This window comes from Nerophis lumbriciformis, linkage group LG22, assembly GCF_033978685.3.
Source record: "Nerophis lumbriciformis linkage group LG22, RoL_Nlum_v2.1, whole genome shotgun sequence".
Lineage (NCBI taxonomy): Eukaryota > Metazoa > Chordata > Actinopteri > Syngnathiformes > Syngnathidae > Nerophis > Nerophis lumbriciformis.
The window spans coordinates 14,544,038-14,567,465 of NC_084569.2; the positions used below are offsets into that span (position 1 = coordinate 14,544,038).

The following is a 23,428-nucleotide window of genomic DNA, read 5'->3' on the forward strand; positions in this document are numbered from 1 at the left end:
ATCCGCCATTTTCTCACTTTCGTCGGTGTGTTGTCAGAGGGTGTAACAACACGAACAGGGACGGATTCAAGTTGCACCAGTGGCCCAAAGATGCGAAAGTGGCAAGAAATTGGACGAAATTTGTTCAAAATACGAGGCTGTGGGGAAAGCCGACGAAATGGTCAGTCGTTTGTTCCGCACACTTTACCGACGAAAGCTATGCTACGACAGAGATGGCAAGAATGTGTGGATATCCTATCAACTCCAAAACTGGACAGATCAGCTTTCAGGAAAAGAGAGCGGATGAGGGTATGTCTACAGAATATATTAATTGATGAAAACTTTATTCATTACTCGAGGTTTTACGTAAATTATTATACATAAACTGTGTTTACCAATAATTTAGCTTGAATTGGGCTGTCTGCACTCTCAAAGTGCATGTTGTTGCTAAATGTATTTCATATGCTGTAAACCTAGTTCATAGTTGTTAGTTTCCTTTAATGCCAAACAAACACATACCAATCGTTGGTTAGAAGGCGATCGCCGAATTTGTCCTCGCTTTCTCCCGTGTCGCTGGCTGTCGTGTCGTTTTTGTCGGTTTCGCTTGCATACGGTTCAAACCGATATGGCTCAATAGCTTCAGTTTCTTCTTCAATTTCGTTTTCGCTACCTGCCTCCACACTACAACCATCCGTTTCAATACATGCGTAATCTGTTGAATCGCTTAAGCCGCTGAAATCCGAGTCTGAATCCGAGCTAATGTCGCTATAGCTTGCTGTTCTTTCCGCCATGTTTGTTTGTATTGGCTTCACTATGTGACGTCACAGGAAAATGGACGGGTGTATATAACGATGGTTAAAATCAGGCACTTTGAAGCTTTTTTTAGGGATATTGCGTGATGGGTAAAATTTTGAAAAAAACTTCGAAAAATAAAATAAGCCACTGGGAACTGATTTTTAATGGTTTTAAGCCTTCTGAAATTGTGATAATGTTCCCCTTTGACTGCCGTCCTGTGTTTTTTTTTCTTTCTGATTACAATTATGATTACATTTTACAGTTAATACATGTGATCGGTATCGGACCATCTCACTCAAGGGGGATCGTAATCGGCAGCATAAAACCCTGATCGGAACATCCCTGACCTTCAAAAAGCATTTTGACCATAGCCCATAAGTTATATGTATATTTTTTGCATCACATTTTTAAAGAACCGAACCTGTTTTTCAGGCTTCGGCCGTCCTTCACTTTCTTATCCGAGAGTTTTCCGTTTGTGATCTTTCAAGTCATTCCGCCCCACCCAGCATTTTTTTTTTTTTTTTTTTTTTCCACTTCTCCAACCCCTTGACATGTGCCACACGCAAGATAAACAAAAAAAACGCAGATAAGCCTTGTTGATTAAGAACTTCACAATGAAATGTATTGTGAAACTCTTGCCTGGTGCTGCGCCAGCAAGGAGGCGGCAGGTCGGCGGTTTCTCCGCCTCCCAACGCAAAGATGGCGGGAAATCCTCAAAAATGTATATCAGTTTTGAGGCCTCCTTAGAGACACCTCTATACAAAAAAAAGGTGTAGATTGTATGAAACTTTTCTCAGATATGTGACGGAATCGTGTAAAGTCAACAAAGCGATCGCACTCCTGTGCCAGACGAGTTCCAAAACAAGCGAACGCTGCTATCGAGCATGTAAAGACATCAGTCAGCAACAATCTGTCAAAAAGCTCGGCGTCACAGTTCGCCTGCGGCAGGTGTGCGCAACCACGAGATTCCTTGTGTGTAACGCAAGCTGGAGGGGAGGATGGTCACGACACAAGGGTCAATAAGTGAGGTTCAGTGTTGACGAAATCACAGAATAACAATTCGTTTATCAGAGGAATGCAATGGATGTGAATTATATTGTGCTTTTTTTTTCCTCAAGAGAGAATACATAGTGAGACCAATTATCTACAGTCGTGGTCAAAAGTGTACATACACTTGTTGACTGTCTTGAGTTTCCAATCATTTCTGCAACTCTTATTTTTTTGTGATAGAGTGATTGGAGCACATACTTGTTGGTCACAAAAAAACATTCATGAAGTTTGGTTCTTTTATGAATTTATTATGGGTCAAAAGTATACATACAGCAATGTTAATATTTGGTTACCGTATTTTTCGGACTATAAGTCGCAGTTTTTTTCATAGTTTGGCCGGGGGTGCGACTTATACTCAGGAGCGACTTATGTGTGAAATTATTAACACATTACCGTAAAATATCAAATAATATTATTTAGCTCATTCACGTAAGAGACTAGACGTATAAGATTTCATGGGATTTAGCGCTTAGGGGTGACAGATTGTTTGGTAAACGTTTAGCATGTTCTATATGTTGTACCGTATTTTTCGGAATATAAGTCGCACCGGCCGAAAATGCATAATAAAGAAGGAAAAAAAAAAACATATATAAGTCGCATTTTTGGGGGAAATGTATTTGGTAAAACCCAACACCAAGAATAGACATTTGAAAGGCAATTTCAAATAAATAAAGAATAGTGAACAACAGGCTGAATAAGTGTACTTTATATGAGGCATAAATAACCAACTGAGAACGTGCCTGGTATGTTAACGTAACATATTATGGTAAGAGTCATTCAAATAACTACCGTATTTTTCGGACTATAAGTCGCAGTTTTTTTCGTAGTTTGGTCGGGGGTGCGACTTATACTCAGGAGCGACTTATGTGTGGAATTATTAACACATTACCGTAAAATATCAAATCATATTATTTAGCTCATTCACGTAAGAGACTAGACGTATAAGATTTCATGGGATTTAGCGATTAGGAGTGACAGATTGTTTGGTAAACGTATAGCATGTTCTATATGTTATATATTTTTCGGAGTATAGGTCGCACCGGCCGAAAATGCATAATAAAGAAGGGAAAAAAAAACATATATAAGTCGCACTGGAGTATAAGTCGCATTTTTGGGGGGAAATTTATTTGATAAAACCCAACACCAAGAATAGACATTTGAAAGGCAATTTAAAATAAATAAAGAATAGTGAACAACAGGCTGAATAAGTGTACGTTATATGACGCATAAATAACCAACTGAGAACGTGCCTGGTATGTTAACGTAACATATTATGGTAAGAGTCATTCAAATAACTATAACATATAGAACATGCTATACGTTTACCAAACAATCTGTCACTCCTAATCGCTAAATCCCATGAAATCTTATACGTCTAGTCTCTTACGTGAATGAGCTAAATAATATTATTTGATATTTTACGGTAATGTGTTAGTAATTTCACACATAAGTCGCTCCTGAGTATAAGTCACACCCCCGGCCAAACTATGAAGAAAACTGCGACTTATAGTCCGAAAAATACGGTAGTTATTTGGGAGTGTGCCGTATTTGGGAGTGTGCCGTGCACTAGTGTGCCGTGCACAGTGGTTGAAAAACACTGGGCTAGGAGACGAGCAAAACTTAGCACTGGAATCGTGAACTAACAAATCTTGCGTGACAGTAGCGGAAAGCAAACAAAGAAGCCAGGACGAGTGACCGGAAAAGGCAGGCTTAAATAGTGTCTCTGATGAGCAACAGGTGAGCGTCCCGAACGCAAGAGGCAGGTGAAAATCAGAAGTAACCATGGTTACTAAGGTGCACAAACAGGAACTAAAAGAGTCCAAAACAAACAGAAAACACAAAACATGACATTGACGTGTGTTTAGGGTCAATGTCCTGTTGGAACACCCAACTGCGCCCAAGACCCAACCTCCGGGGCTGATGATTTTAGGTTGTCCTGAAGAATTTGGAGGTAATCCTCCTTTTTCATTGTCCCATTTAAAGCACCAGTTCCATTGGCAGCAAAACAGGCCCAGAGCATAATACTACCACCACCATGCTTGACGGTAGGGATGGTGTTCCTGGGATTAAAGGCCTCACCTTTTCTCCTCCAAACATTGCTGGGTATTGTGGCCAAACAGCTCAATTTTTGTTCCATCTGACCACAGAACTTTCCTCCAGAAGGTCTTATCTTTGTCCATGTGATGTCAGATGAAACAAAAAATTTAGCTAGTATGTAAACTTTGCTGTGGCAGCAAAGGAACATCAAATATATCCGATCCGCTAAATGTTCAAAGATGTTATCATACTATAATTCAGCAGCATACGTTATCATTATCAGCTGCTTAAAATAAAATGACTCCACTTGTGTAACTATACTCAGAAGTGTCCCATCCAATAATCCATTAAATTACGCGTGCTCCACTCAGAATGTATCACATGTTTTGTCAACATTGCGCCTTTTCATTTCAAAAGTTAGTTTTGGTTAAAATGATAGAAGATCATTTTAAAGTTCAACTGTAATCCGTGCGTACGAGTTTATTTGATTGTGTTGATTACATACACGCACACATACATACAGTACTGGCCAAAAGTTTGGACACGCCTTCTCATTCAATGTGTTTTCTTTATTTTCATGACTATTTACATTGTAGATTGTCACTGAAGGCATCACAACTATGAATGAACACATGTGGAGTTATGTAGTTAACAAAAAAAAAAGGTGAAATAACTGAAAACACGTTTTGTATTCTAGTTTCTTCAAAATAGCCACCCTTTGCTCTGATCACTGCTTTGCACACTCTTGGCATTCTCTCGATGAGCTTCAAGCACACCTGTGAAGTGAAAACCATTTCAGGTGACTACCTCTTGGAGCTCATCGAGAGAATACCAGATATTAACAGCAAATGAACAAGTAGATTAATCATTCATTTTCTACCACTTGTCCTTAATCATTTTGACAAAAATAATAGAATGGAAAATGACACAATATGTTACTGCATATGTCAGCAGACTAAATTAGGAGCCTTTGTTTGCTTACTTACTAATAAAAGACAAGTTGTCTTGTATGTTCACTATTTTATTTAAGGACAAACTTGCAATAAGAAACATATGTTTAATGTACCCTAAGATTTTTTGTTACAATAAAGCCAATAATGCAATTTTTTGTGGTCTTCTTTATTTAGAAATGTATCAAAGTATCAAAATACATTTTGGTATCTGGTAGAGATGTCCGATAATGGCTTTTTTGCCGATATCCGATATTCCGATATTGTCCAACTCTTAATTACCGATTCCGATATCAACCGATATTGATATATACAGTCGTGGAATTAACACATTATTATGCCTAATTTTGTTGTGATGCCCCGCTGGATGCATTAAACAATGTAACAAGGTTTTCCAAAATAAATCAACTCACGTTATGGAAAAAAAATGGCAACATGGCACTGCCATATTTATTATTGAAGTCACAAAGTGCATTTTTTTTTTTTTAACATGCCTCAAAACAGCAGTTTGCAATTTGGGACATGCTCTCCCTGAGAGAGCATGAGGAGGTTGAGGTGGGCGGGGTCGAGGTGGGGGCGGGGGTTGTATATTGTAGCGTCCCGGAAGAGTTAGTGCTTCAAGGGATTCTGGGTATTTGTTCTGTTGTGTTTATGTTGTGTTACGGTGCGGATGTTCTCCCGGAATGTGTTTGTCATTCTTGTTTGGTGTGGGTTCACAGTGTGGGGCATATTTGTAACAGTGTTAAAGTTGTTTATACGGCCACCCTCAGTGTGACCAAGTATGGCTTGCATTCACTTGTGTGTGTGAAAAGCCGTAGATATTATGTGACTGGGCCGGCACGCAAAGGCAGTGCCTTTAAGGTTTATTGGCGCCCTGTACTTCGCCCTACGTCCGTGTACACAGTGGCGTTTTAAAAAGTCATAAATTTTACTTTTTGGAACCGACACCGATAATTTTGAAACCGATACCGATAATTTCCGATATTACATTTTAAAGCATTTATCGGCCGATATTATCGGCAGTCCGATATTATCGGACATCTCTAGTATCGGGACAACACTAGTTTATAGTAGTTTATGTGGGGGGTATAGCTCGGTTGGTAGAGTGGCCGTGCCAGCAACTTGAGGGTTCCAGGTTCGATCCCCGCTTTGGCCATCCTAGTCACTGCCGTTGTGTTCTTGGGCAAGACCCAGTGCCACCCACACTGGTTTAAATGTAACTTAGATTTCGGGTTTTCACTATGCAAAAGCGCTTTGAGTCACTAGAGAAAAGCGCTATATAAATATAATTCACTTCACTTCACATACATGATAAATGTGATAATTTTTTGGTGATCAATCAAATGCGTTTGACAGCCCTAAAAATATATATTTTATAATACATCCACGGGAGGGTCTGTTTTTGGGGCCTAAGGGTAAAAAGTGTCAAGAATGGGGAGTGTTTGGAAATTTGCATACTCAGTTGAGGTCCTTTTAAGAGTCCTGGTGCTCCTGGTTAACCTTTATAAATGTGTCCGAGACTTGAACATTAACTCTAAACATACTGGACTCTTTAAAAAAAATCCTCAGGTTCCAGACAGCTTCTTTCAGTAGCATTGGTAGTCCTATACATAGACCCTCGCCCCCCTAGGTGACAATTTGACAGGCGCTCCTAAAGAGCGAAGGTAAGGCGGTATGAATGACGCTTTGGGATCGTAGCAAAGAACAGCAATTTGTCTGCAGCGTGTTTGCTCGTAATCCACACATCCGCTCAAACACGTCATTACGTGTGTGCACAGGATTCCTGAGCTGACCTGTAAAAGGCATACAAACAGTGTTTACCTAGTCGAGGATACATCACCCTTTGTGTAGTTTTCCTCCTTTGAGTAGCTATATTAACATCAATAGCTTACTATTTACTAGTTCCTGTCGAATGAGTGTTGTGTTTATCTGAAACAAAGATCGGATAGAGCGGGGGTCGGCAACCCAAAATGTCGAAAGAGGCATATTGGACCAATAAATAAATAAAAAATCTGTCTGGAGCCATAAAAAATGTTTATAATGAAGGCAACACATGATGTAAGTGTCAATGTTAGCTATATTAGCCTACTATCAAATCTTCGTTAACAGAAATGTTGTATTTAAATTTGTATTCTTAAAGACGGTCTTCTTCTAATGGATTTATTACAATCATTGCAAGCTGGGTAAAGTTTGCTGTGGTCTGGAACAACATGGCACACAAACAACTATCTGAAATGCAGCCAATATTACATACAGATAATGTGTCATGAGACATGCAAATATAAATTAAATACACAGAGGACATAAGTAAAGGTAATTAAATGAGCTCGAATATACCTACAAACGAGGCATAATGATGCAATGTGTACAAACAGCTAGCCTAAATAGCATGTTAGCATCGACTAGCTTGCAATCATGGATTGACCAAATATGCCTGATAAGCACGCCAGCAAATCAATAAAGTCAACAAAGCTCCCCTTTGTGCATTCACGCACAGCATAAAACGTTTGGTGGACAAAATGAGACAAAGAAGGAGTGGCATAAAACACGTCTTTCTGTGGCAGCGTCGGAGAAAGTTGTACATGTAAACAAATTACGATGAGTTCAAGGATCGCTGAAATTAGTCGGACAAAACGGTGCTTGCCAAATACTCCCATCAGTGAAGCATGTTTAATATAAACTGGGATTTTTAATAATTAGGAAGGTTTGTGTCATGTTTGTTCTCCTACACAAACAAAACATTTTATTTTTTTCTTCATGTTTTTCCATTTTCACTCATCTCTGAAAGAGGTCCAGGGAGCCACTCGCGTGGCGCTAAAGAGCCGCCCGCGGGTTGCTGACCCCTGGGATAGAGTGTTGCCAGCTTTTTTGTGTTAAGTCATTTTCAGTGGAAAGTAGTTTCATTTCTACAGTGTTGTCCATTGAGGATATCATGGGTTGGCATGTTTGTATTTAGGTTTGACCTTGTAGGCTTTCCACCCGTAAGCAGGATGACCATAATAATCATTTAATCGACCGCAAATACTCGCTCGATTGGGTGTTGTTGATTTATTAAGTACTACTTTTCTGCCACCAGTCGAGGCACGGTTGATTCAGTTTCAGCTAAATTTCTGCCAAAAAACGACAAACATTAAAATTTTAATTCTAAAATTGAAAAAGTATTAATTGAATAAATAAATATTAAAGAATAATCCAGACGACATTAAAATGTTGGAATTCTCAAATGTAAAAATGTTTACCAACAAAAACCTAAAAAGAGTTTAAATAACTAAATACAGACAACCAACATGTCAAAGTTGAGATACACTATAGAAAGTCCTGCAGATGGCATGGAAACTGGAGTTTCACGCTCAGACAGTTTATGTCTCGTGAAAAACCGTCCGGCCGGAACTCTAATAACTAAAGTTCCTTGGGTGAATAATGTAAACTCACTACGCCGGTATGTTTTAGCGCTTTCATGGCGAGTTTACTGACAGATATAAGTAAGAACTTTACACTACTTTATACTAGAAATGGCAACAGTGGAGGATGAATGTCCCATAACAAGAAGATAGAGAAAAAGAAGAAGCTTATCACGGACTACAAAGGCGGACACGCGCAATTTTCCAGGATTTATGCAGATCCCAAATACAGATCAGCGGGTACCAGAAAGTAGGAAAAGTTGCTTTTGCATAATATTGTGAAACAAAACACCAGATAATATGTCTTACCTTATACACACACCATAATAATACTCCTATGTTTAATGCGCCGACAATCCTTCAAGCGGTGCGGCTTCATAGCTTACCAAAGTCGTACTAAAACATTTTGATAGATTTCTGAGTGCCGTGTGTAATTTTCTATATTCTCAATGGAACATTTAAAATGTTGGTGTTGTTTACTTGAGACCCATCATCGTGCAGCCTACACTTATCTCTTATGTTTGACTGCCATCTACTGGTCACACTTATCATTACACTATGTACCAAATAAAATAGCTTCGAGGTGGGTAAGCTCAACCAAACTTATTCCTTACATTAGGCGCACTGTCGAGTTTTGAGGGGGGGAAAAAGGATTTTAAGTGCGCCTTATAGTATGAATTGGCCATACTTTGCAACCTATTCAAATGCACAGGGAGGTAATGTGTGGTCTGTCCTATGGACTAACCCACACAAAACTGTCAAGAGTGGCAGCACAGATCGAGGTCCAAATGTTCACGAGAAACCGCCAACTCTCACCTGCTAACACTGACACATTGTGTGCACGGCAAATATTTTACCGGAAGCGAGCTGACACACCATTCACAGATTCCTCAAACCTGAGGAATGTACGTTGTGCTTGATGTGTTTTCACCAAAAGTCAACAGCTCCCTTTTCCCTCCTCCCGCCCTCTCTTTTGAGCAGAACCAGGCTCTTTACAGAACTCCAGGGGAAGTCGAGAAGCAATTAGTGAGAGTAGCGGTGTGCGTCCAGACGCCAGAGGCAGGCTGCACACCCAGGCCCCCGTCACAGCTCACTGACAATTAGCATAACAGGAATGAGCGAAGGACAGCGACTACCCTTGACCATTTTAAGCTCAATATTTACGTTTTTCTCATTTAATGTGATCACATGCAACTTTGAAAATACTTAAGTTTAAAAGTCCTGAGAACCCACCGTTTTATATGTCTGGAGCAGTGGTTCTTAACCTGGGTTCGATCGAACCCTAGGGGTTCGGTGAGTCGGCCTCAGGTCAAGACACACCCGACTCATCGTGTAAAGAAAAACTTCTCCCTATCGGCGTATTACGGATACGGCAACAGCAGAAGTCAGACTGATTTGCAGGTGTGTAATTTGTTGTGAGTTTATGCACTGTGTTGGTTTTGTTCTTTGAACAAGGTGATGTTCATGCACGGTTCATTTTGTGCACCAGTAAAAAAACATGGTAACACTTTAGTATGGGGAACATATTCACCATTAATTAGTTGCTTATTAACATGCAAATTAGTAACATATTGGCTCTTAACTAGTCATTATTAAAGGGGAACATTATCACCAGACCTATGTAAGCGTCAATATATACCTTGATGTTGCAGAAAAAAGACCATATTTTTTTTTAACCGATTTCCGAACTCTAAATGGGTGAATTTGGGCGAATTAAACGCCTTTCTAATATTCGCTCTCGGAGCGATGACGTCACAACGTGGCGTCACATCGGGAAGCAATCCGCCATTTTCTCAAACACCGAGTCAAATCAGCTCTGTTATTTTCCGTTTTTTCGACTGTTTTCCGTACCTTGGAGACATCATGCCTCGTCGGTGTGTTGTCGGAGGGTGTAACAACACGAACAGGGACAGATTCAAGTTGCACCAGTGGCCCAAAGATGCGAAAGTGGCAAGAAATTGGACGTTTGTTCCGCACACTTTACCGACGAAAGCTATGCTACGACAGAGATGGCAAGAATGTGTGGATATCCTGCGACACTCAAAGCAGATGCATTTCATACGATAAAGTCAAAGAAATCTGCCGCCAGACCCCCATTGAATCTGCCGGAGTGTGTGAGCAATTCAGGGACAAAGGACCTCGGTAGCACGGCAAGCAATGGCGGCAGTTTGTTCCCGCAGACGAGCGAGCTAAACCCCCTATCGACCCTAGCTTCCCTGGCCTGCTGACATCAACTCCAAAACTGGACAGATCAGCTTTCAGGAAAAGAGCGCGGATGAGGGTATGTCTACAGAATATATTAATTGATGAAAATTGGGCTGTCTGCACTCTCAAAGTGCATGTTGTTGCCAAATGTATTTCATATGCTGTAAACCTAGTTCATAGTTGTTAGTTTCCTTTAATGCCAAACAAACACATACCAATCGTTGGTTAGAAGGCGATCGCCGAATTCGTCCTCGCTTTCTCCCGTGTCGCTGGCTGTCGTGTCGTTTTCGTCGGTTTTGCTTGCATACGGTTCAAACCGATATGGCTCAATAGCTTCAGTTTCTTCTTCAATTTCGTTTTCGCTACCTGCCTCCACACTACAACCATCCGTTTCAATACATTCGTAATCTGTTGAATCGCTTAAGCCGCTGAAATCCGAGCCTGAATCCGAGCTAATGTCGCTATAGCTTGCTGTTCTTTCCGCCATGTTTGTTTGTGTTGGCTTCACTATGTGACGTCACAGGAAAATGGACGGGTGTATATAACGATGGTTAAAATCAGGCATTTTGAAGCTTTTTTTAGGGATATTGCGTGATGGGTAAAATTTTGAAAAAAACTTCGAAAAATATAATAAGCCACTGGGAACTGATTTTTAATGGTTTTAACCATTCTGAAATTGTGATAATGTTCCCCTTTAAGTACTTATTAATGCCTTATTCGGCATGGCCTTATTATAACCCTAACCCTCTAACCCTGGCCCTACCCCTAACCAAATAACTCTAAATTAAGTCTTTGTTACTTAAGATATGTTCCCCATACTAAAGTGTTACCAAAAACATATAACTTTGTCTTGAATTTGAAAAAAAAACATTTTATTTTTCACTAAAGAAGGGTTTCGGTGAATGCGCATATGAAACTGGTGGGGTTCGGTACCTCCAATAAGGTTAAGAACCACTGGTCTGTAGCTTTAATGCGAAAGTTGTTTATTCCCTTTTTTCATATACCGCATTTTTAGGACTATAAGTCGCAGTTTTTTTCATACTTTGGCCGGGCTTATATATGTTTTTTTTCCTTCTTTATTATGCATATTCGGCAGGTGCGACTTATACTCCGGTGCGACTTACACTCCGAAAAATACAGTACCCTGTTTTTGTCCAATAAGGAGTGGAACAGTTAGCAACTCGAGAATAGCTACAGTATGTAAGCTACAGTGCTAACACTCTTGTCACTTTTTAACAGCATTTTTTATATCCAAAATCCGGCCCGCGGGAAGTCCCAAATCTATCCTTTTACTCTATTGCAGGGGTCGGCAACCCAAAATGTTGAAAGCGCCATATTGGACCAAAAATACAATAAAAAAAATCTTGTCTGGAGCCGCAAAAAATTAAAAGCCTTATACACCGTATTTTTCGGAGTATAAGTCGCTCCGGAGTATAAGTCGCACCGGCCGAAAACGCATAATAAAGAAGGAAAAAAAAACATAAGTCACACTGGAGTATAAGTCGCATTTTTTGGGGACGTTTATTTGATAAAACCCAACACCAAGAATAGACATTTGAAAGGCAATTTAAAATAAATAAAGAATAGTGAACAACAGGCTGAATAAGTGTACGTTATATGAGGCATAAATAACCAACTGAGAACGTGCCTGGTATGTTAACGTAACATATTATGGTAAGAGTCATTCAAATAACTATAACATATAGAACATGCTATACGTTTACCAAACAATCTGTCACTCCTAATCGCGAAATCCCATGAAATCTTATACGTCTAGTCTCTTACGTGAATGAGCTAAATAATATTATTTGATATTTTACGCTAATGTGTTAATAATTTCACACATAAGTCGCTCCTGAGTATAAGTCGGCCAAACTATGAAAAAAACTGCGACTTATAGTTCGAAAAATACGGTAAGTGTTATAATGAAGATAACGCATGATGTTAGTGTTTATATTAGCTATATTAGCCTACTATCAAAGGCTGACGCAAATCTTCGTTGACAGAAATGTTGTTGTTTTGATTTTTATTCTACACGTTTTTGCAACATTGGAAATCATGAGTAAACTGGAGGCTTCCTCGAGGATGAGAAAACTCCTGGAAATGACTGTCTAAGAATGGCCAAAAGTGTAGATGTGTGTGTCGAAGTTAAAGGAAATGGATTTATTACAATCTTTGCAAGCTGGGTAACGTTTGCTGTGGTCTGGAACAACATGGCACACAAACAATAATTATAATTATAATGAAGGCAACACATGATGTAAGTGTCTATATTAGCTATATTAGCCTACTATCAAAGGCTGACGCAAATCTTCGTTGACAGAAATGTTGTATTTTAATTTTTATTCTTAAAGGAAACGGCTGGCTGTCTTCTTCTAATGGATTTATTACAATCTTTGCAAGCTGGGTAACGTTTGCTGTGGTCTGGAACAACATGGCACACAAACAACTATCACAAATGCAGCCAATATTCCATCCATCCATTTCCTACCGCTTATTCCCTTTGGGGTCGCGGGGGGCGCTGGAGCCTATCTCAGCTACAATCGGGCAGAAGGCGGGGTACACCCTGGACAAGTCGCCATCTCATCGTTACATACAGATAATGTGTCATGAGACATGCAAATATAAATTAAATACACAGAGGACATAAGTAAAGGAAATTAAATGAGCTCAAATATACCTACTAGAGATGCGCGGTTTGCGGACACAACCGCAGAGTCCGCGGATTATCCGCGGGTCGGGCGGTTGAAATTAAAAAAAATTTGATTTTATCCGCGGGTCGGGTCGGGCGGTTGAAATTAAAAAAAATTAGATTTTAAATAGATACAGGCGGGTGGCAGTTAAACCAATTCGGAAATATATATACATAGTTAAATGTTGTTACCCACATACGAAAAACGAGCAGGCACCTGCAGCATATGCCACAACAGAAGAAGAAGAAAAAAAAGAGATGTCAACGCCGGCAGCAAACGTGGTACGCGACAAACTAAAAAAGGGAATACTAAAGACCAGGGGAAAAAAAGGCCAGAAAAGTTCAGCGTGGACTCGTTTTTATGAGGTTGTAAATCAGGATGATAGTAATGCTGACTACGTGATTTGCAAGAGCTGCGACGCTGTTTATGTCTACGACAGTCACAAAACCGGGACATCTAACATGGTGCATCACATTTGTGCAAAACCCCGAACCTCCACAAACACCCTGAGCATGAGCAGTTTCGTCCGCCGTGATCCCAGAAGAGTGCCACAGGATGTTAAAACAAGATAGAACGCAGCTGCCTGCAGCAGTTTGAGTGGCGCGAGCGCGCTTGGAGGTGCGCTCAGCGCGGCTCCCAGATGATTGCGCACTAGTGTGCGTCTGGGCCGTGACAACGTGGCACGCATTGAATGTCTCTGCTGCATTGGATCAGTCTCCTTTCTTTAACAGGCAAAAGCTTTATAACCTCACTAATGCCTTGCATCGTCTATATTAGATATATAACAACGGGCGGGTGCGGGTGGGTGCGGTTTTGATTAAATGTTAGTTCGGGTGGATGCGGATGGTTGACGACTTTTGTGATGCGGTTGCGGATGAAATAATTGCCTATCCGCGCATCTCTAATACCTACAAACGAGGCATGATGATGCAATATGTACATACAGCTAACCTACATAGCACGTTAGCATCGATTAGCTTGCAGTCAAGGATTGACCAAATATGCCTGATAAGCACGCCAGCAAATCAATAAAATCAACAAAGCTCACTTTTGCGCACAGCATAAAATGTGGACAAAATGAGACAAAGAAGGAGTGGCATAAAAAAGGTATTTCTGTGGCAGCGTCGGAGAAAGTTGTGCATGTAAACGAACTACGGTGAGTTCAAGGATCGCTGAAATTAATAGGACAAAACGGTGCTTGCCAAATACTCTCATCAGTGAAGCATGTTTAATATAAACTAGTGGACTTTCTAACAATTAGGAAGTTTTGTGTCATGTTTGTTCTCCTATACAAACCATATTCAAACAAAAAAAAATCTAAAAAAAGGTTCATGGACACTCACCCAGGTAAAGACGCGTCCCTCCTTGAGTGTGGCTCCACTTTTGCTCGATTTCTGGACCGTTGTCCCCTATAAGGAACACAAAAAACCAATGAATACAATGGCCCTCTTTTTTTTGTTTCTGGCCCATCGCCATGTATTGTGAGCTGCCCAAAAGGTGAAGGAGGAAGTTTTTTGTTTTTTTCCCTGATAGGGGGTTGGATTCCAGCTGTGTTTATAAGTGTGTGTGCGTGTGTGTGCGTGTGTGTGCGTGTGTGTGTGTGTGTGTGTGTGTGTGTGTGTGTGTCGGGGCTCAGCGTTGGCAGCTGAAATGAATGGCGGTGGAAGAATGCAGGCCGACCACTCTTGCACTGTGTAATTAGTCCATCATCAACCCCCTGCTGTTATAGTAGTTTGTTGTTGATCTGGAGACTCATGCGTAACTATGATTGTATTTTTTATTTTCATTTTTTAATACATAGGATAGCATCATAACTTAACGATGACTCAGCCACTTGTTCAACCTGCTCGTGTTATGGCAGAGACCTTACTTGATGTTGCATACATCAGCCCTGAGTCACTGCCATGGCTGCAGGCTGCACACACACACACACAACTCTGTTTACGACATACTAATCATGCCATTCCACCACCCGTTAGACTTTAATGACCCGCTTTGTGCATGTGCATGTTTGTCCTGTAGGTAGACCGAGAGATGACGCTCTCTGCAGAAGGCTTCATTGGGCATTAGTCTGATATAAAAGCTGTATTAACAATTCTGTTAAACACATTAATATATACAAGATAGTCATCTAAACCAGTGTTTTTCAACCTTTTTTGAGCCAAGGCACATTTTTTGCTTTGAAAAAATTCGGAGGCACACCACCAGCAGAAATCATTTAAAAAACGAAACGCAGTTGACAGTAAAAAGTCGTCGCAATTGTTGGATATGACTTTAAACCACATGCATCAATATAGGTCTTGTCTCAAAGTAGGTGTAATGTCATGACCTGTCACATCACGCCATGACTTATTTTGAGGTTTTTTTTGCTGTTTTTCTGTGTGTAGTGTTTTAGTTCTTGTCTTGCGCTCCTATTTTGGTGGCTTTTTCTCTTTTTTTTGGTATTTTCCTGTAGCAGTTTCATGTCTTTTTTTTAGTGATATTTACCGCATCTACTTTGTTTTAGCAATCAAGGATATTTCAGATGTTTTTATCTTTCTTTGTGGGGACATTGTTGATTGTCATGTCGTGGAAAATACCCCCAAAAAATCGGGGAATCGATCGCGGAATTCCATTGGTGCACTTAGTTGGTGCAACTTAATTATATTTACAAAGCTTCTGTGTGGACTTATCATTCAAATCTGTATTCATAAGTGCCGGATGTGCGCTTGTGTGCATCTTACTTGTTTGATTTTTAATCAGTCATTGATAGCAAGTGGTTAAATATTTGAACGGGCGCTCAAAGGCTGATCTGTTGTTACTAGTTTCGGTTGAGTAGACTAATAGGCGTGTGTGTGTATGCGTGTGTGTGTGTGTGTGTGTGTGTGTGTGTGTGTGTGCTTTTGCCTAGTAAGGTCTTGGTTTCCCCCAAGGTAATTACAGCCTTAGATTAGGAGGGCCTTTTCTTTTTCTATGCTGAAACGTTGCAATTTGCGGTGGTTTTGTGGGATGAGCATCCTCCCTCCTCGCGTCCTCCCCATGCATCTCCTCACACTCCCTGTTTGTTTGCTTTGTGTCGGTCGTTGGATTTTCGGGGGGATTTTCTGGACTTTTTGAAGTTTTTTTTTCTCCCCCCCCAAACCAAAGCAACCGAGCGAACCCAATTTGAACGTTTGATTTCCTGAATTCCAGCGACACTTTCTGTTAACGATCAGCACGTGTGGCAGTGATTTATTTGGGAGGGGGTGTTTTTGCATGTGTGTGTATATTTGTACGAGGTCTACCTCTAATGGTTGGACCTCAATTTAGCTTCTGAGGCACGAGCAGGGGGTTTGCCTTCGTATATACCGCCTGGTCAGCACTGAAATGTGACGCCACTAAGCTGAGGGCAAAGTTTGAAGGTACTTGAACATGCCAACAACTGCATTAATGGGTTTTTCTTTGGTTTTTCTTTGCACATTTTCATGTGCAGGTGCAGTTAAACCTGCAAAAAGGTTGGGGCCGTACTCTAGTACATACTGGGAGTCAAATATATTGTGCATACAAATACTAACACACAATTATTCATACATATAAACATACATACGCGCACACATAGGTACCTACGCTCCCACATACATACACAAATACAGTACATACCTACACACACAAAGTTTGTACAACCACATGCACATTCACTGTACAAACATACATATACACATACATGTACATATACATTCACTGTACAAACATACATATACACATACATGTACATATACATTCACTGTATAAACATACATATACCGCATTTTTCGGAGTATAAGTCGCACCAGAGTATAAGTCGCACCTGCCGAAAATGCATAATAAAGAAGGAAAAAAACATATATAAGTCGCACTGGAGTATAAGTCGCATTTTTTGGGGAAATTTATTTGATAAAACCCAACACCAAGAATAGACATTTGAAAGGCAATTTAAAATAAATAAAGAATAGTGAACAACAGGCTGAATAAGTGTACGTTATATGAGGCATAAATAACCAACTGAGAACGTGTCTGGTATGTTAACGTAACATATTATGGTAAGAGTCATTCAAATAACTATAACATATAGAACATGCTATACGTTTACCAAACAATCTGTCACTCCTAATCGCTAAATCCCATGAAATCTTATACGTCTAGTCTCTTACGTGAATGAGCTAAATAATATTATTTGATATTTTACGGTAATGTGTTAATATTTTCACACATAAGTCGCTCCTAAGTATAAGTCGCACCCCCGACCAAACTATGAAAAAAACTGCGACTTATAGTCCGAAAAATACGGTACACATACATGTACATATACATTCACTGTACAAACATACATATACACATACATGTACATATACATTCACTGTACAAACATACATATACCGTATTTGTCAGAGTATAAGTCGCACCGGAGTATAAGTCGCACCTGCCGAAAATATACAATAAAGAAGGAAAAAAAACATATATAAGTCGCACTGGAGTATAAGTCGCATTTTCTGGGGAAATTTATTTAATAAAACCCAACACCAAGAATATACGTCGCACCCCCGGCCAAACTATGAAAAAAACTGCGATTTATAGTCCGAAAAATACGGTACACATACATTTACATATACATTCACTGTACAAACATACATATACCGTATTTTTCAGAGTATAAGTCGCACCGGAGTATAAGTCGCACCTGCCGAAAATATACAATAAAGAAGGAAAAAAAACATATATAAGTCGCACTGGAGTATAAGTCGCATTTTTTGGGGAAATTTATTTAATAAAACCCAACACCAAGAATATACGTCGCACCCCCGGCCAAACTATGAAAAAAACTGCGATTTATAGTCCGAAAAATACGGTACACATACATTTACATATACATTCACTGTACAAACATACATATACCGTATTTTTCAGAGTATAAGTCGCACCGGAGTATAAGTCGCACCTGCCGAAAATACACAATAAAGAAGGAAAAAAACATATATAAGTCGCACTGGAGTATAAGTGGCATTTTTTGGGGAAATTTATTTGATAAAACCCAACACCAAGAATATACGTCGCACCCCCGGCCAAACTATGAAAAAAACTGCGATTTATAGTCCGAAAAATACGGTAATTCCCAACTTTCTGCCCTGTCGACTTCCCTCTCTGGGCCAGCTGTGTGAGTGCCCTCTGTGGCTCCCCCTCACCTCTCTAGTATCCTCTGTCCCCCCTCACCCCCCACCCCCCGAGACCTCCTCCTCGCCTCAGCACCTGACTTTTCACCATCCATAATCCCTCCGATGCAGGATGCTTCTCACGCTGGCGGTAATTGGCGTTAACTCCCAATCATTGTTTTGCATTGGTGTCCAACTGCACTGCATCCCACTGGGAGGGGCCGCTCCTCTAATTAGTCACAATTACAAATGCATTGCAATGAGTGTGCATTCAAAACGTAGCATGAATGGAATTATGTGTACTTGGTGCGTATCTGGGGACTTATCCGCCTCAACACAATTGCGCGCTCTGTCCCCCGGGAATGTTGTGACACTAATATTTGAAGGTCTTAACCGCGTCTTGTTTGCAGAAAACCCGCTGGCACACTTTAGCATTTGTTTACCCTGTCAAGCTGTGTCCACACTTCCTGCAGCATTAGAAGCCTGAAAGTTCACCCATTAGCAAATAAAAACCCCCCCCAGGCCTCCTGTTGCTGATATAAACCAATTATCTACTGTCAATGACACACATGGCGAGGAAATCGGCAGAGAAGGGCGGGTGGGGGGGTTAATAGCAGCACTATTGGAGTGGTTTACTGTTTTGCTATGCACCCCCAAAACCCCCAGGAAGGATTATGTGATTTTCCGTGCCTGTTTGTTATGGAGGTTGGGGGGTTTTTGTGTAAAGATGCTAATCCGTCTGAAGGCTTGCGGGATTGTGGTCAGAAGACTGTTCTTACACTTATTAAGCATCTCGGGGGAAGGCGGTTAAGGCTTTATTCTTTGTGCAACTTTATTAACCACACATTCAGTGATCTGTTAACTTATGTCTTTTTTTTTTTGGTCTTTTTTACACACATTACAAAACATTTTTTTCCGAACCATTTTTGTGGAATTTTTTTCCATTTACCATATTTTTCGGACTTTTTTTTATAGTTTGGCCGGACTACAGTGCGACTTATATATGTTTTTTTCCTTTTTTATTATGCATTTTCGGCAGGTGCGACTTTTACTCCGGTGCGACTTATACTCCGAAAAATACGGTACATTTGATGATAAATTGTATTATTATTAGGGATGTCCGATAATGGCTTTTTGCCGATATCCGATATTCCGATATTGTCCAACTCTTTAATTACCGATACCGATATCAACCGATATATGCAGTCATGGAATTAACACATTATTATGCCTAATTTGGACAACCAGGTATGGTGAAGATAAGGTACTTTTTTAAAAAAAATTATAAAATAAGATAAATAAATTAAAAACATTTACATAGAAACTAGTAATTAATGAAAATTAGTAAAAATAACTGTTAAAGGTTAGTACTATTAGTGGACCATCAGCACGCACAATCATGTGTGCTTACGGACTGTATCCCTTGCAGACTGTATTGATATATATTGATATATAATGTAGGAACCAGAATATTAATAACAGAAAGAAACAACCCTTTTGTGTGAATGAGTGTAAATGGGGGAGGGAGGTTTTTAGGGTTGGTGCACTAATTATAAGTGTATCTTGTGTTTTTTATGTTGATTTAATAAAAACAATTTTTTTTAAAAACCATACCGATAATAAAAAAAAAACCTATACCGATAATTTCCGATATTACATTTTAGCGCATTTATCGGCAACATCCCTAATTATTATGCATTTTTTTGCTATTAGGGTTGTACGGTATACCGGTATTAGTATAGTACCGCGATACTAATGAATCATATTCGGTACTATACCGCGGTCGTCGTCCTGTCATGACATTGCTGGTTTACCAGCAGACGAGCATGTTCGGCAGCGCACAATCACGGAGTACTTACAAGCAGACACAGTGTGTAGACAGAAAAGGGAGAACGGACGCATTTTGGCTTAAAAACTAACGATAAAGGTGAAGTTATAACACTGAAACGCCCTCAGGAAGAGGTGCTTTAAGACATGGTTATCTAGCTAGTGGCTAACGCAGTCGTCAGTGTTTTAGCTACTTCTAAATCACTAATCCTCGCCTCCATGGCGACAAATAAAGTACGTTTCTTACAAGTATCATTATCACTGCAGGACGAGGAATAGCTAAACATGCTTCACTACACACCGTAGCTCATCGGCGTCAAAATGTAAACAAACGCCATTGGTGGATCTACACCTGACATCCACTGTAATGATACCAAGTACAGGAGTGTATCTAGTCGATACTACTATGAATACATCGATATTTTTTGGCATTACAACATCTTCTCTCGTTTTTTTAAGATTTGTATATGTGTCCCTGGACACATGAGGACTTTGAATATGACAAATGTATGATCCTGTAACGACTTGGTATCGGATTGATACCCAAATTTGTGGTACCATCCAAAACTAATGTAAAGTATCCAAACAACAGAAGAATAAGTGATTATTACATTTTAACAGAAGTGTAGATAGAACATGTTAAAAGAGAAAGTAAGCAGATATTAACAGTAAATGAAAAGTAGATTAATAATTCATTTTCTACCACTTGTCCTTAATAATTTTGACAAAATAATAGAATGGAAAATAACACAATATGTTACTGCATATATCAGCAGCTAAATTAGGAGCCTTTGTTTGTTTACTTACTACTAAAATACAAGTTGTCTACTATGTTCACTATTTTATTTAAGGACAAAATTGCAATAAGAAACATATGTTTAATGTACCCTAAGATTTTTTTGTTTAAATAAAGCCAATAATGCAATTTTTGGTGGTCCCCTTTATTTAGAAAAGTATCGAAAAGTATGGAAATAATTTTGGTACCAGTGCCAAAATATTGGTATCGAGACAACACTATTTGCTTGTTTAATTCTAAAATTCAGTCAGGGCGGGGGGCAGTTCTAAATTGACTGATAGATACGGAATTAATTGATATTTTTATCATATTTTCAAATTAATATACATATAGAACATACTAAATTAATGTTTTTTCTTTCAAATTTAAGTGAAATATTTTTTTTATTGTGCATACCCTATTTTATTATTACCTATTCTATATTGTTGATGTATTATGACAATTGTAAGTAGAATTAACAATGTATATATTTATGTTTTTGTATTAATTTAAGATGATTTATGATTTGTTTTTAAAAAAAACAACAACATTTTTGTCAAAAGGAACTGAACCAACAGCACTGTCTCCAGTAGTCAATCATCCAGTGACCAATTTATCAACTCATTGATTACTTTGTCTATCCTTATTAATAATTTGATCCATCCATTTTCTACTGCTTGTCCCTCTCGGTGTCACGGGGGTGCTGGAGCCCATTCCAGCTGCTATTACTGTACATTTATTGGAAAAATGGTTCTAGTGACTCAAATTTATGGTGATCAAATATGGTTGCTTGTTATAAAGACTTAATAGGTTATAATCTCAAGTCTTCTGAACAAAAGCAGAGAAATATAACCTTCGAAGAAAATCAAATTTCAACCATTTGTATGCACGTGCAACTCTTAAAACCTTCAGTATACCAGTGTGAAGAATTATATTGTGGAATGGATTAAAGTAAAGAAGTCAAACAATGCACTATTATGATCCAGATTAAGAAACTGTTGAAACTACAAGTGTTTACAAAGTACAAGGAAGAAGAATTATGATAAATGTTTTGAATTTATGGCAAATAAGATATTATTCATCTCTTTAAATTAATACATAACTGACTTTACGATTTTTTAAGAAAACTGTTGATATAAAATGGTGTTACAAATTGAGAACAGTTAGTAATTGCTATAAAGTAGAAAACGGATAGGATCTAATTAGCTTCTTCCTGCTCCTTTTCGGACTTGTTGTATAGAAAAACAAAAATGAGTTAAGTATCATATTGAAACTGTAAATGTTTGAAATAAACTTCAACCAACCAACCAAATTTTAGCGATAACGCTCCAAACAGTGCATCATATTAAGAGGAATAAACAATAGACATGTATATTGTTGAAAAATAGATACTTTATTAGCACTTTTCTTTGAGGGAAGACGCTTGTTTACAACATTTTGTTGTCATTTGTGAAGAATTTTGGTTTAATCACATATAGAAAGATGTCAATATTTGTTTTTGCAAAGTCACTCACATCCTAAATTTATATCATATGTACATCCTTTATTGATATATATATATATATATATATATATATATATATACAGTACAGGCCAAAAGTTTGGACACACCTTCTCCTCATTCAATACGTTTTCTTTATTTTCATGACTATTTACATTGTAGATTGTCACTGAAGGCATCACAACTATAAATAAATGAACACATGTGGAGTTGTGTACTTAACAAAAAAAAGGTGAAATAACTGAAAACATGTCTTATATTCTAGTTTCTTCAAAATAGCCACCCTTTTGCTCCGATTTACTTTTTCGCACACTCTTGGCATTCTCTCGATGAGCTTAAAGATGTATTCACCTGAAATGGTTTTCACTTCACAGGTGTGCTTGAAGCTCGTCGAGAGAATGCCAAGAGTGTGCATATATATATTATGTATATTATGACTATTTGCATTGTAGATTGTCACTGAAGGCATCAAAACTATGAATGAACACATGTGGAGTTATGTACTTAACAAAAAAAAAAGGTGAAATAACTGAACACACGTTTTATATTCTAGTTTCTTCAAAATAGCCACCCTTTGCTCTGATCACTGCTTTGCACACTCTTGGCATTCTCTCCATGAGCTTCAAGCACACCTGTGAAGTGAAAACCATTTCAGGTGACTACCTCTTGAAGCTCATGGAGAGAATGCCAAGAGTGTGCGGAAAAAGTAATCGGAGCAAAGGGTGGCTATTTTGAAGAAATTAGAATATAAAACATGGTTTAAGCTATTTAATCTTTTTTTTGTCAAGTACATAACTCCACATGTGTTCATTCATAGTTTTGATGCCTTCAGTGACAATCTACAATGTAAATAGTCATGAAAATGAATTGAATGAGAAGGTGTGTCCAAACTTTTGGCCTGTTTTGATTGATTGATTGAGACTTTTATTAGTAGATTGCACAGTTCAGTACATATTCCGTACAATTGACCACTAAATGGTAACACCCGAATAAGTTTTTCAACTTGTTTAAGTCGGGGTCCACGTTAATCAATTCATGGTAATATAATATAATATGTATGTGTGTGTGTGT

At 38.9% G+C, this 23,428-nt stretch overlaps 2 protein-coding genes across 2 annotated transcripts in view; one reads left to right on the forward strand and one right to left on the reverse strand.

Moving 5' to 3' along the window:
- Positions 1-23,428, forward strand: part of coro7 (coronin 7) — a 360,770-nt gene that overhangs the window by 226,271 nt on the left and 111,071 nt on the right. The gene's annotated exons all lie outside the window — the stretch shown is intronic.
- Positions 1-23,428, reverse strand: part of vasnb (vasorin b) — a 54,611-nt gene that overhangs the window by 30,522 nt on the left and 661 nt on the right. The window contains exon 2 of the mRNA XM_061974179.2: positions 14,454-14,519. The gene's annotated coding sequence lies outside the window, so the exon portion shown is untranslated. The remainder of the gene's footprint in view (positions 1-14,453; positions 14,520-23,428) is intronic.